The 16,193-nt window shown below is 37.1% G+C and overlaps 1 pseudogene; it reads left to right on the plus strand.

Moving 5' to 3' along the window:
- The first annotated feature begins 1,007 nt into the window (after positions 1-1,007).
- Positions 1,008-10,194, plus strand: LOC137769142 (large ribosomal subunit protein eL36 pseudogene; annotated as a pseudogene).
- Positions 10,195-16,193: the final 5,999 nt, after the last annotated feature.

Here is a 16,193-nt window from a genome sequence, read left to right on the forward strand (position 1 = left end):
CATACATGATTTCTGCTTATACTCACTGGATCATCTAGAATTCCAACTTGTTCCTGCATTTTACTAAAATGAGTCTGGAAATCAGTATAGTTGTGGGTAAATGATAAAGGGAAACAGGTTTGCTAGCACAATGATTATACTTGTTCATTAACTAGATGAAGGAAGGAAGACACCCCATAATCATGGGCCTGATAAGATTTTTCAACATTTTTATTTAGGTTGAAAAATTTGGTATCTACATGGGGATGAGGTCATATCCCTAGCATAAAAAATATTAGTAGTAGCATAAAATTCTAATGTCTGTGTAGCAGTATATCTATTTTGGATTATTTAATAGCTGTCTCAGGCTAAAAGCTTACTCTTCTAAACCCATGAGAGTAATAGGCTGTGGGGGAATAAAAAGATGAGATTTAGTCACGTTGGCCTCGTTCAAATACTAAAATTGAATTGTTAACTCAACTTTGATTTATCAAGAACTCTTTTGGGTTTAAATCACTGTTTTTGTAGATGAAAAGTTTATATAATATACTACAGGCTCACAGTTTAATGATATATGTATATAGATCAAAAAGAATGAAGTGAAATGGATTTCAAAAGTAAGAAATGTATTAATGTAATTTTTGAATGTGCTATAGTACATTATTATTTACTCATTAATCATGGGTTACAGGCTCATGTTATTTGAAAATTTGCTATGCAACATATTTTCAGGAGCAGTTTACAGAAGAAAGCAAGGAATTACATTTAGCACACAAATATGGCATCTTGATTTCTTATTGAAAATTTTATTTTGGTAAATTTGTATGTCCTTTCTTATAGAGATGTCTCATTTTTTCAGCCACTCCTAACATTCAATATTGAACCATACCCCATATTTTATTTAACCAGTTTGTTTCCAATATTTTCATATTACAAAAATTCTACAATAAATGTTTATCTATCTATGTACCTACTTACCTATCATCTATTATTGGAGGCTGAGGATTAGGCCATTCCTGAAGGACAGCATGTCTCCTGCTCGAGTAGAGTAAGAGACCCTTATTTTATTTCTTGTACAATTAAAGCATTTTCAGTCTGGTGAGTATTGGCAATGCTATTTTCTCAAAAAGTTCATAGATTCTGGTCTAGTTGTTGCATTTTGTTATGTTCAACAGCACCCTAGTCAGAACTTTGCCCTAGTGGGAGACCTTCAAGATGGCGGAGGAGTAAGATGTGGAGATCACCTTCCTCCCCACAAATACATCAGAAATACATCTCCACGTGGAACAACTCCTACAGAACACCTAATGAACGCTGGCAGAAGACCTCAGACCTCACAAAAGGCAAGAAACTCCCCACGTACCTGGCTGGGTAGGGCAAAAGAAAGAAGAAAAAACAGAGACAAAGAATAGGGACGGGACCTGCACCAATGGGAAGGAGTTGTGAAGGAGAAAAAGTTTCCACACACTAGGAAAGCCCTTCACTGGCAGAGAAGGAGGGTGGCGGGGGGAAGCTTCGGAGCCACGGAGGAGAGCGCAGAAAAAGGGGTGCAGAGGGCAAAGCGGAGAGATTCCCGCACAGAGGCTCGGCGCCGAGCAGCACTCACCAGCCCGAGAGGCTTGTCTGCTCACCCGCCGGGGCGGGCGGGGGCTTGGAGCTGAGGCTCGGGCATCGGAGGTTGGATCCCAGGGAGAGGACTGGGATTGGCGGCATGAACACAGCCTGAAGGGGTTAGTGCACTGGAGCTAGCCGGGAGGGAGTCCGGGAAAAGTCTGGAGCTGCCGAAGAGGCAAGAGACTTTTTCTTCCCTCCTTGTTTCCTGGTGCGCGAGGAGAGGTGATTAAGAGCGCCGCTTAAAGGAGCTCCAGAGACGGGCGTGAGCCACGGCTATCAGCGCGGACCCCAGAGACGGACATGGGACGCTAAGGCTGCTGCTGCCGCCACCAAGAAGCCTGTGTGCGAGCACAGGTCACTCTCCACACCGCCCCTCCTGGAGCCTGTGCAGCCCGCCACTGCCAGGGTCCCGTGATCCAGGGACAACTTCCCCGGGAGACACACAGCGTGCCTCACGCTGGGGCAACGTCACGCCGGCACAACGTCACGCCGGCCTCTGCTGCCTGCAGCCTCGCCTCACATCCGTACCCCTCCCTCCCCCGGCCTGAGTGAGCCAGAGCCCCCGAAGCTGCTGCTCCTTTAACCCTCTCCTGTCTGACCAAAGAACAGACGCCCTCAGGCGACCTACACGCAGAGGCGGGGCCAAATCCAAAGCTGAACCCCAGGAGCTGTGCGAACAAAGAAGAGAAAGGGAAATCTCTCCCAGCAGCCTCAGGAGCAGCGGATTAAATCTCCACAATCAACTTGATGTACCTGCACCTGTGGAATACCTGAATAGACAACGAATCATCCCAAATTGAGGAGGTGGACTTGGGAGCAACTGTAGACTTGGGGTTTGCTTTCTGCATATAATTTGTTTCTGATCTTATGTTTATCTTAGTTTAGTATTTAGAGTTTATTATCATTGGTAGATTTGTTTATTGATTTGGTTGTTCTCTTCCTTTTTTTTAAAAAAAAAATATATATATATATTTCCTTTTTCTCTTTTTGTGAGTGTGTATGTGTATGCTTCTTTGTGTGATTTTGTCTGTATAGCTTTGCTTTTACCATTTGTCCTAGGGTTCTGTCTGACAGTTTTTTTGTGTTGTTGTTTTTTTTCTTTTTACTTTTTAAAATTTTTAATAATTTTTTTAATTTTAATAACTTTATATTTTTTTCTTTCTTTCTTTCATTTTTTTCTCCCTTTTCTTCTGAACTGTGTGGCTGACAGGGTGTTGGTGCTCTGGACGGGTGTCAGACCTGAGCCTTTGAGGTGGGAAGGCCGAGTTCGGGACATTGGTCCACCAGAGACCTCCCAGCTCCACATAATATCAAATGGCGAAAGCTCTCCCAGAGATCTCCATCTCAATGCTAAGACCCAGCTCCACTCAACGACCAGCAAGCTACAGTGCTGGACACCCTATGCCAAACAACTAGCAAGACAGGAACACAACCCCACCCATTAGCAGAGAGGCTGCCTAAAATCATAATAAGACCACAGACACCCCAAAACACACCACCAGATGCGGTCCTGCCCACCAGAAAGACAAGATCCAGCCTCATCCACCAGAACACAGGCACCAGTCCCTTCCACCAGGAAGCCTACACAACACACTGAACCAACCTTAGCCACTGGGGACAGACACCAAAAACAATGGGAACTATGAACCTGCAGCCTGCGAAAAGGAGACCCCAAACACAGTAAGATAAGCAAAATGAGAAGACAGAAAAACACACAGCAGATGAAGGAGCAAGGTAAAAACCCATCAGACCAAACAAATGAAGAGGAAATAGGAAGTCTACCTGAAAAAGAATTCAGAGTAATGATACTAAAGATGATCCAAAATCTTGGAAATAGAATGGAGCAAATATAAGAAACGTTTAACAAGGACCTAGAAGAATTAAGAGCAAACAAACAATGATGAACAACACAATAAATGAAATTAAAAATTCTCTAGAAGGAATCAATAACAAAATAACTGAGGCAGAAGAACAGATAAGTGACCTGTATGGTAAAATAGTGGAAATAACTACCACAGAGCAGAATAAAGAAAAAAGAATGAAAAGAATTGAGGACAGTCTCAGAGACATTTGGAAGAACATTAAGCACACCAACATTCGAATTATAGGGGTCCAAGAAGAAGAAGAGAAAAAGAAAGGGACTGAGAAAATATTTGAAGAGATTATAGTTGAAGACTTCCCTAATGTGGGAAAGGAAATAGTCAATCAAGTCCAGGAAGCACAGAGAGCCCCATACAGGATAAATCCAAGGAGAAACACGCTAACACACAGATTAATCAAACTATCAAAAATTAAATACAAAGAAAAAGTATTAAAATCAGCAAAGGAAAAACAGCAAATAACATACAAGGGAATCCCCATAAGGTTAACAGCTGATCTTTCAGCAGAAACTCTGCAGGCCAGAAGAGAGTGGCAGGACATATTTAAAGTGATGAAAGGGAAAAACCTACAACCATGATTACTCTACCCAGCAAGGATCTCATTCAGATTCGACAGAGAAATTAAAACCTTTACAGACAAGCAAAAACTAAGAGAATTAAACACCACCAAAACATTTTTACAACAAATGCTAAAGGAACTTCTTTAGGCAGGAAACACAAGAGAAGGAAAAGACCTGCAATAACAAACCCAAAACAATTAAGAAAACGGTAATAGGAACATACATATTGATAACTACCTTAAATGTAAATGGATTAAATGCTCCAAACAAAAGACAGACATATTCTGGCTGAATGGATACAAAAAAAAGACCCGTATATATGCTGTCTACAGAGACCCACTTCAGACCTAGGGACACATACAGACTGAAAGTGAGGGGATGGAAAAAGATATTCCATGCAAATGGAAATCAAAAGAAAGCTGGAGTAGCAATTCTCATATCAGACAAAATAGATTTTAAAATAAAGACTATTACAAGAGACAAGGTCACTACATAATGATCAAGGGATCAATCTAAGAAGAAGATATAACAATTGTAAATGTTTATGCACCCAACATAGGAGCACCTCAATACATAAGGCAAATGCTAACAGCCATAAAAGGGGAAATGGACAGTAACACAATAATAATAGTGGACTTTAACACCCCACATTCACCAATGGACAGATCATCCAAAATGAAAATAAATAAGGAAACACAAGCTTTAAATGATACATTTAAAGGTTCTGGTTACATTTTTTCCCTTTCTTTTTCTTTTCCGTATATATTCTGCTATTTGAGATCTAAGTTTATCTTGAAACTTAGAATGTATTTTTTTGTGTGTGTTAATTAACATATTTAATTTCTAGGTGTTAGGTTTTTCAACTTCCAGCATTTTTTCCACCTAGATTTTTTTTAAAGTCTTTATTGAATTTCTTGCAATATTGTTTCTGTTTTATGTTTTGGTGTTTTGGCCACAAGGCATGTGGGATCTTAGCTCCCCGACCAGCCAAACCCCACCCCTTGCATTGGAAGGTGAAGTCTTAACCACTGGACCGCCAGGGAAGTCCCCTTTTTCACCTAGATTAATTTCATATCTGATATCATTATGACATGAGTATTATCTGTAATTTTAAAACATTTTTTTGTAATTTATGAAGATTTTCATTGTAGTCTAAATAATGATCAATGTTATATGCACATTTCATGGGTGCATGAAAACATTTCTCTTCCATTGTGAAATACCAGGAAGTTTAATATTTAAATTGGCTCTAACTAATGTTCATCACACTTTATTTCCTTGAAAAATATACATATTAGTATGGAGAATTTATATACCTGATGTGGGCTTCTCGTTGCGGTGGCTACTCTTTGTTGTGGAGCATGGGCTCTAGGCGTGCAGGCTTCAGTAGTTGTGGCACGTGGGCTCAGTAGTTGTGGCTCATGGGCTCTAGAGTGCAGGCTCAGTAGTTGTGGTGCACAGGATTAGTTGCTCCATGGCATGTGGGGTCTTCCTGGACCAGAGCTCGAACCCGTGTCCCGTGCATTGGCAGGGGGATTCTTAACCACTGTGCCACTAGGAAGTCCCTGTGCAGCTTTCAACTTTGCTTTCATTCTTTGTAGGCATCTTTTTTTTGCAACTCTGCCATCTCACAGTCCTCTCTCTCTCTCACACACTCACACACACACAGAACACACACACACACACACACACACACTTTTCAGAATATTCTATTTCATCTTTACAACCTTATTTTATAAAGGAGATTGTTTCAATAATTTTTTAATTGATGGCAATATATTAAGTCACAATTTTCATTTCCCCTATGCCACATTTACTTATATTCTTCCACTGCCATGATTTTTTCCTCTTCTTTTATCTTGTAATGCATGTATTATTATAACTAATTCCTATTTTATTGCAAGGATATTAATGATTTCTGAACAAATTATTTTCTGGATATTCATATCTGAATAGGAATAAAGATAACTTCCAGAATGAAAGAATTTCTTCTTCTGACCTACTCTTTAGTGTGGGCTCTTTTAAGTTTTATGTCTTCATGGTCAGCATATATTACTCACAAAGACAAGTCACAATGGAGAATGTCTCTTCATCTTCACTCCTCTCCAGTCAGAAGCTTCTTGAAAATACATATATTTTTTGTTTATAAGATTCCCTGTATAACCCTGCCTTTCCTGCTTCTCAAGAATTGATACCAAAATCTGATTCAGGAAATATAGCTATCTAGCCTGCATATATGTTTTCATGTTTCCAAAGAGGTAGTATTAGATTTTAATTTCGGATTCTGCTATTAATTTAAAGAATAATGTTTTTGTTTGACTTAATTTATGTATTTAGCGATGAATATTCCCTCTGTCTTCCCACAGTCTTGAACTACACGCATACTTGCAAAGATACATAAATGTACACATAAATACACGCATGCATTTGAAATACAGATATCTCCTAGTCTCACAGATGATGGCTCTTTTTTTTTTTTTTTTTTGTATTTATCTTGTTGCTTTTGGCTTTTGGATAGTTTTTAGAGAAGAAGGAAACTATCATCTTTATTAATCAGTTGATTAAAACTAGAATAAAAGTTATACTTATAATCTTTAATTTTAGTTTTTCAAAAAAGGTTATATTATTATAATCTATAAGTCTGTCAAAAATGATTTTACCAAAGATCTATAAAGCACCAGAAAAAGTTATATAGGTAGTTTGAAAGAAAGCCTGCAGTTTGATGCTGCTGGTAATTAGGTTTTGTTGTCTGGGCACATTTTTATTTGACTTCACACATTTTCATTTGAACACCAACTGTTACAAAGCATATGGACTTCCATAGCAATCCCATATGCTACATAATGGCTGGCTGCTATCTGTTTAAGATTCAGACAATGATGAGATTTCATAACGATTGTGAAGTAGGAGAACTTTAAACTTTTTATCTAGTTTAATGTATATTTTAGAGACTCTAAAGTACAGAATTATGCTGTTTTATTATGTTAGGTTGTGTTCCTCCTTGTGTGCTTTTGTAGTTTGAGTAGGAATGTTTATAAAATATTATAAAATGTAGTACTCTAAATGAGAACTATTTTGTATTAAATGAAAATAATTGGAATGCCCAGCCGTATTTTCATTTATGAATAAGAAGATCATTTTTTGAGAATATCACCAAAGATAGAAGACCCCAGCCTCCATCCCTGCACAAAGATCAACAATTAGACAGCTATATATGAACAGAAATAGCTCCAGGAGTGCTCAGGAGTCCAATTAAGAAACTTCAGCAACACAGTGGAACAAAAAAACTGAGAATAATTGCACTAAAAGGAAAAGAAGAACAGCTTCATTTTGCCTGCATCATTTCTTTACCCAGGCCAGTACTGCTCAATGCCAAGAGGGAACTCCATGGCTCGAAAGAGTTCCCCAATCCAGGAAAGCGAGAGTGGGGTGAGCAACAAACATCTGTAGCTTTTGGGGGCACTGTACAAAGAACTTGCTTCAACTTTTACTTCACCCAGAAACTGCAAAGCTGAGATATAATAAAGATGACTTGGAATAAGGAAGAAAAGAAGGGCAGGGTCAAATAGTATCAGCCACCAGCAGGAGTAACTGCAGTTCCCAATGGCCTCCTCTCACTGCCTAAGAAACCAAGGGCCAGTATAGCCATCGTGGAAACTCTTGGAGATTTTAACACTGAGGTTTTCCCCAGTGAGATTTTGTGTTTGCAGACACTAGCCACCTCAGTTCCTCCTCACTCTCTCCCCTCACCTCATGCTGGAGCCCAGGACCCATACTGGCAGCCAGCCCCAGCCTCTGTGGCTGCACAAGTGAAAGATGCCATTCTAGACCCCTGTGGCTGACCTACACTGCTGTGCTTGCACTGGGGAATAGCCTCTACAGCTGTGCACTTCCTGTCATTTGCCTGGCTCCTGTCACTGACCTTCACTGCTGTGTGCATACCAGTGGCAAGACCCTGGAGCCAATATAGATCAAGGGAACAGGAGAGAAAGCACAGAGATAAACCCATGAACATATGGTCACCTTATCTTTGATAAAGTAGGAAGGAATATACAATGGAGAAAAGAAAGCCTCTTCAATAAGTGGTGCTGGGACAGAGAGATCAGCTCAGTGCTTTGTGACCACCTAGAGGGGTAGGATAGGGAGGGTGGGAGGGAGGGAGACGCAACAGGGAAGAGATATGGGGATATATGTATATGTATAGCTGATTCACTTTGTTATAAAGCAGAAACTAACACACCATTGTAAAGCAATTATACTCCAATAAAGATGTTAAAAAAGAAAAAGTGGTGCTTGGAAAACTGAACAGCTACATGTAAAAGAATGAAATTAGAACACTCCCTAACACCATACACAAAAATAAACTCAAAATGGATTAAAGACCTAAATGTAAGGCAAGACACTATAAAACTCTTAGAGGAAAACATAGGCAGAACACTCTATGACATAAATCACAGCAATATCCTTTTTGACCCACCTCCTAGAGAAAAGGAAATAAAAACAAAAATAAACAAATGGGACCTATGAAACTTAAAAGCTTTTGCACAGCAAAGGAAACCATAAACAAGACAAAAAGACAACCCTCAGAATGGGAGAAAGTATTTGCAAATGAAGCAACTGACAAAGAATTAATCTCTAAAACGTACAAGCAATGCATGCAGCTCTATATCAAAAAAACAAACAACCCAATCCAAAAATGGGCAGAAGACCTAAATAGACAGTTCTCCAAAGAAGATATACAGATTGCCAAGAAACACATGAAAGGATGCTCAACATCACTAATCATTAGAGAAATGCAAATCAAAACTACAATGAGGTATCACCTCACACCAGTCAGAATGGCCATCATCCAAAAATATACAAACAATAAATGCTGGAGAGGGTGTGGAGAAAAGGGAACCCTCTTGCACTGTTGGTGGGAATGTAAATTGATACAGCCACTATGGAGAACAGTATGGAGGTTCCTTAAAAAACTAAAAATAGAACTACCATACAACCTAGCAATCCCACTACTGGGCATATACTCTGAGAAAACCATAATTCAAAATCATGTAACACAATGTTCATTGCAGCTCTATTTACAATAGCCAGGACATGGAAGCAACCTAAGTGTCCATCAACAGATGAATAGATAAAGAAGATGTGGCACATATATACAATGGAATATTACTCAGCCATAAAAAGAAACGAAATTGAGTTATCTGTATGGAGGTGGATGGACCTAGAGTCTGTCATACAGACTGAAGTAAGTCAGAAAGAGAAAAACAAATAACGTATACTAACACATATATAGCGAATCTAAAAAGAAACAGAAAATGGCTATGAAGAACCTAGGGGCAGGATGGGAATAAAGATGCAGACCTATTAGAGAATGGACTTGAGGACATGGGGAGGGGGAAGGGTAAGCTGGGACAAAGTGAGAGAGTGGCATGGACATATATACACTACCAAATGCAAAATTGATAGCTAGTGGGAAGCAGCCACATAGCACAGGGAGATCAGCTCAGCTCGGTGCTTTGTGACCACCTAGAGGGGTGGGATAAGGAGGGTGGGAGGGAGATGCAAGAGAGAGGAGATATGGGGTTATATGTATACTTATAGCTGATTCACTTTGTTATAAAGCAGAAACTAACACACCATTATAAAGCAATTATACTCCAATAAAGATGTTAAAATAAGTAAATTAATTAATTAAAAAAAAAAGATGTCCTAAGATTCTCTTGCTTTTCACCCACCGGTATCTGTTTGTCAACTGTGGAATATCTATATAATGGAATGCTACTCAGCAATAAAAAGGAACAGACTACTGGCTTTTCCACCCTGGCAGCCATTGAAGAGCAGCAGCCATAGCTCTGTGCTACCCCATGGCTGTGGGCCTCAACAAGGGCCACAAAGTGACCAAGAAGTGAGCAAGCCAAGGCACAGCCACCGCCGCGGGTGCCTCACCAAGCACACCAAGTTCGTGCGGGACATGATCCGGGAGGTGTGCTGCTTCACCCCTTATGAGCGGCGGGCCATGGCTGCTCAAGGTCTCCAAGGACAAGAGGGCCCTCAAGTTCATCAAGAAAAGGGTGGGGACACACATCCGTGCCAAGAGGAAGAGAGAGAAGCTGAGCAATGTCCCGGCTGCCATGAGGAAGGCAGCAGCCAAGAAGGAGTGAGCCTTCTCCCGCTGTGCACAATAAAACTTTTTCAGAAAAAAAAAAAAGGAACAGACTACTGATAACAGTCTAAACAAATCTAAAAATCATTATGCTGAGTAAAATAAGCCAAGCAAACAATAGGACCCACGTATAATTCTATTTCTATCAAATTCTAGAAAATGCAAGCTAAAATGTAGTAATAAGTAATTCAGAGATTATCAGAGAGCTGTGCAGGAATTGAAAAAAAGCACAAGGAAACTTTGGGGGGATGATAGAAATGTTTACTGTATTGATTGTGGTGATGGTTTCCCGTCTCTATATGAATGTCAAAATTGGTCAAATCATACAATTTAAACATGTGCAGTTTATTATACATCAATTAAAATTTAATAAAGTTATAATAAAATGAAGCCCAAAATAAACATTTTTCGAGAAAAAGTGTTGAAAAAAAGATTGTCAGTAAACCTGCACTGAAAGAAATGTGACTGAAAGTTATTCAATAAAATGAAAAGGACACACCAGATAGAAATTTGGATATACTAAAAGAAATGAACAGTAGCAGAAATGGTAAATACATGAGTAAATTTTAAAAAGTTAAAAATAAAACAAATTTGGCTGTTTAAAGTCAAAACTATATCAATATATTGTCAGGTGTGTAACCAGTGTAGAAATTAGATGTATGTATGTATGTATCAAATAATCAGTTCCATTGGTTACATTCAGAGTTGCCCTAAAATGTGGAAGGGGGACTGTCCTCTGTACCTCAAATGAACTAGGCATTTCCCGGGGAATTGCTGGGGAGGGACCAATTTGTGAGCAGTCAGCTGAGGGAGTAAGTGCCTGTGTCCTGAAGGGGAATCCCATCAATGCACCACAGCACCCACTATAATAATATTGTTCTTCTTCTTCTTATTTTTTGGATTGTCCATTCAGGGTTATTCTTAAATAAATTTGTTTCATTGTTTTTACATACATTATCTATATCATATGGATCAGAGAAAATCAGTGTTCACAAAAAGAAATGTATACCATCCCTTATAACACTCACAGTGCACAAACTATGACTTGAAATATAACTAGTTAGGAGACACTATATGCTGTATAATTTCTCACTATAAATATGTATTCTGAAAATCCTCATATTGTTTCATGAAATATGAAACAATATGAGGATTTACACATTGATATAGTAGAAAGTATGCGACGCTACAGTATAGCCTACAAACAATAATAAATCAGAACTTTTACTTATTGCTGAATATCATTTTGTGTGTCACGTATAATTTCATAGGTAATTTTATAAAAATCCTCCCCTCCCTGGCTCACAGCAACTTTTGAAACTCCCTTTGTTTTGCAAGCCTCCTCAAAGACTTAGAGGCAAGTGTATGTATGTTTTACTGATTGATGTTTAGAAATCCTATGAAGTTTAGAATAAGATTTGCTAAGAAAGATACCTGGTTTAATTACGGAATAGGTACCTCATATGAAAGCACTGGGAATGAAATGTTGAATGTCTGTGTACTCTTGATAAGCACTTTCTTCATCTGTCAAATGAGGAAGGGAGGATCATGCTTTATATTTTGCTAATGGATTTTCTCTCTGTTAACAAACCCAAAGCTTGAAGTAGAGAAAAACTGCCTCATATCCCCATTTCTCTGATATCCATATCCATTTCCCTGTTACTTTATTCTTAAATTGTAGATTTGAAATGTAACCACACTAATTTATGCTTTATGCTTGAGGTTATGTTGTGTGAATAAAGAACAAACTAGACGGGAAAACCAAGTATTTGTCCTTTCCCTTTATAAAGCTACTATAAAGTTTCAGGAAAACGGCCGAGTTTAAAATTGGCAGTTTTAATATTTACATGGCAGTTTTTTGAAGATCATATAACAAATCAAAAGCTATTAAATAATATTAGAGGAATTCAGTATCACATCTCTAAATAAGGTTATATTTTATGTATTCTTTTAATTATTTTAAACAGGTATATTTAAAAGGCATAAAGACATTTTTAAAATAATTTTTTAAATAAAATGTTATTATATTCTGTCTTTCAACAGACAACCAATGTTTCTTTTTCATTTTTTTTCTAGAAATATGATCTTTATATACACCCATATTATCTGTGTATCTATCTATCTGTCTGGACATATTCTTTTCTCCCATTTGGCATTGACGAAGGCAAGCAAATGATTCCAAGACAATGAGACTCTGTTAGATATGGAAGTACATACCTACAGAAGAGGAAGTATCTAAACCTTAGAAAGAAAGGACTAATTGCAGGCTTAGTGGTATGAGGCAACTGATTTATTTTTATTAAAAATAATGTCAAAGTAATATATACCCAAGAGCTCGTGATCCATATAAACAGACTCTCAATACACATTCCTCACCTCTGAGGCCATTCCTCTAAGGCAATTACCTTCAAATATTTCTAGTTTTATTCTTTTGATGTTTAAACTCTTAAGCTCTACGTAATGTCTATGGACAATATCTATTGACGCCATTAAAAAAAAATTACTGCATTTAAATTATCACGACCTTCTGGTTGTTTCTTATTCCTAAGCTTGATAGCTGTATTATTATTCTAGTTCTTCTCTTATAGGGAAAATCTTGAATTCTTTTTCCTTTTTTATTTCTGTATGACTCTCAGCCATTTATCTCTTTGTTTAAGGTTTTTACCTTACTTTATATAAACTGTGTGTGTATACATATATATAAATTTATTGAAAATATGGGACATATTATTTTTCGTTGTAATTTTATAATAAATTATTCTTTAAAAAAAAGCAAGTATCTCCAGAATTACATAAAAAGCCTTTTCCTCCAAAGTCAGTTTTCAGAAATAACCAGAAAATGCTTGTGTAACACTTCTAAATGTTTGATATGTGTACAAACACATGAATATATGCATTATGATATGACTAATCAATGTTGTAGGGTTAGACTTTTAGTTTGTTTCTGCTGTTTTCCTGTTAAATTAACAAGAAATATCTTTTGAAACTACATATACTTTGCAAATATATTTTCAAGATAAAATTTTAGGAGCAGATATGATTAGTCGAGTCATATATGTAATTTTAATTTTTACAGATATTTTCAAATTGCCCGCTAAAATGGGTGCTTCTCTTTATAACGTCACATCTTACTCTCTCATGTCTTATAATCAATTATTTATCTCTTCATCTATATGATAATCATGTTTCCTTATAATTTTCTGTCTGGATGATCTATCCATTGGTGCAAGTTCCCTGCTATTATTTACTGCTGTCTATTTCTCCCTTTAGGTCTCTATATGTGCTTTATATATTTAGGTGTTCCTATATCAGGTGCATAAATATTTAGAAATGTTATATCATCTTGTTGGACTGACCTTTTTATCATTATGTAGCAACCATCTTTATTTCCTATTACAGTCTTCGTTTTATGTTTTTAATTTTTTAAATAATTTTTATTGAAGTACAGTTGATTTACAATGTTGTGTAAGCTTCAGATGTACAGCAAAGTGAATCAGTTATACATATACATATATCCACTTTTTTTAACAGTCTTTCTTTTAAAGTGTATTTTGTCTAAGTATAGTTACTCCATTTTCCTCTTGGTTTCCATTTGCATAGAATATCTTTTTTCATCCTTTCACTTTCAGCCTGTGTGTGTCTTTACAGTTGAAGTGATTCTCTTGTAGGCAGCATATAGATGGGTCCTGGTTTTTTTAATCCATTCAGCCACTCTATGTCTTTTGATTGGAGAATTTAGTCCATTTACATTTAAAGTAATCATTGCCAGGTATTTACTTATTGCCATGTTGTTCATTATTTTCCAGCTGTTTCTAAAGTTCTCTCTTCCTTTCTTCTTCTCTTGCGCTCTTCATTGATATTTGATGAATTTCTTTAGTAGTATACTAAAGAAAAAGTGATATATATATTCAATATATATATGTGTATTTTAAGTTGATCATAACTAAAGTTTTATCCCATTCCAATGCTCAACATATTTGCTCATCACCCTCACATTCTATGTTTTCAATTTCAAATTTTATTGTACATTTTTATCTTGTGTATCCCTTATTTAATTACTGTAATCATGTTATTTTACTACTTTTGTTTTTTAACCTTCAGATGAGCTTTATAAGTAATTAATCCACTACCTTTACTATATTTTACCTTTCCAGTGAGATTTATTCTTTGATATGTTTTCTTTTTACTAATTAGCAGCCTTTCTTTTCAGCCTTAAAAAGTCCTTTTTACATTTCTTGTAAGGACAGTTTAATGGTGATGAACTCCTTTGCTTTTGCTTATCTGGAAAAATCTTCATTTCCCTTTCAATTCTGAATGATAATTTTCCTGGGTAGAGTATTCTGGGCTGGTAGGTTTTGTTTTTGTTTTTGTTTTTTTCTTCTTTCAACACTTTGACCAGCACAGTTGCCTTTAATATTTTCTCCTAATCTTTAATTTTCTTTTTTAATTAATTAATTTATTTATTTATTTTTGACTGTGTTGGGTCTTCGTTTCTGTGCAAGGGCCTACTCCAGTTGCGGCGAGTGGGGGCCACTCTTCATCACAGTGCATGGGCCTTTCACCGACGTGGCCTCTCCCGTTGCAGAGCACAGGCTCCAGACTTGCGGACTCAGTAGTTGTGGCTCACGGGCCTAGCCGCTCTGCGGCATGTGGGATCTTCCCGGACCAGGGCACGAACCCGTGTCCCCTGCATTGGCAGACGGACTCCCATCCACTGCGCCACCAGGGAAGCCCCTAGTCTTTAATTTTTGACATTTTAATTATAATGTGTTTTGGAGTGGGTCTTTGAATTGTGAATTTTTATGACACATATTAAGATTTATTTTTATATTTAACAACTACTCTTTTGTGCAATACATTTGTTACAAATATTTTCAAGTATGTTTTATGTTTCTTTGCCATGCAGATTTTAAAAAAATTTTATTTTGATATTTTCAGTCTTTCTTCCTAATCATTGTTTTGTGTCATTTAAGAAATGTTTTGCAAATTATTTTGTTTTAATCATCTGGGTTCTTTCATACTAGTACAAGGTTTTTATTTATTTTATATATTAATTCCATCAGAATTTAAATATATTGTGTGCTTCCTTCCAGGATTATTTTCATACTTATATTCTCTAAATTGACTGCAGTGTTCTAAATGATAGAATCTTTATGAAGAACCCCTCAAATGTTATTGGTGCTCTTTTATTTTATTTTTATCTACTTATCCTTTAGTGCTTCAGAGTTCATTGGGACTGTATTTTCCAGGGAAGAGTTTCTGTGAGATTTTCTTGTTTCTTTTGAAGCAAATCTCTTTTGTTTATCTATCTTAAGTTTCTCTTCAACATGATTACTGTATTTCAACTTTCTTTTGTCGGCCTGCTGTTTCTTCCTTATACATATTTTCATTGTGAATCAAGTTTCCCTGCTATCTCTTATTATGAGTTTATTCAAATTCTTCTAATGACTTTCTTTTTTGTTTATGTTAACCAGTTTTGTTTTCTTGCATTCAAAGAACCCTAGCTGGTAGAGTTCTCCTAACTTTCACCAACTGCTGTTAAAATACTCCTATTAAACCTTAAGCTAGAAGTTTAGTTGGCATTTCCCTACCTATGAATGCATCCCCTAGGTCCACTGCTTTAACATACCTGTTTTAATGTGAGTTAGTGACTGGAGTGCGTGCTTGCAAGTTTTTTTTTCTAGAAATGATCACCAGAGTCCATTAGCTTGGCAATTTAAGTTTAGTTGTGCTAATTGTCTTACATTATCAGTTTAGAAAATTTAAGTCTGTGGGTCCAATCACTTTCTCATGGGCCTTTCAGATAGAGTCCATTTTAGCAGAACTAGCGTTAAAAACTCACTTCTATGCCTCAAAACTCTTTCCTTCTAACTCTCATAGCCCAAGGTAGAAAACAAGGGGAAAGAAGGAGAATCTTCTCTGAGCGTGAAGCAGTGTAGACATATTCATCTGCCCCCACCTATGGCCCCCTTCTCACAATAGTTTCTACCAAGTTAG

Source organism: Eschrichtius robustus, chromosome 9, assembly GCF_028021215.1.
Source record: "Eschrichtius robustus isolate mEscRob2 chromosome 9, mEscRob2.pri, whole genome shotgun sequence".
Lineage (NCBI taxonomy): Eukaryota > Metazoa > Chordata > Mammalia > Artiodactyla > Eschrichtiidae > Eschrichtius > Eschrichtius robustus.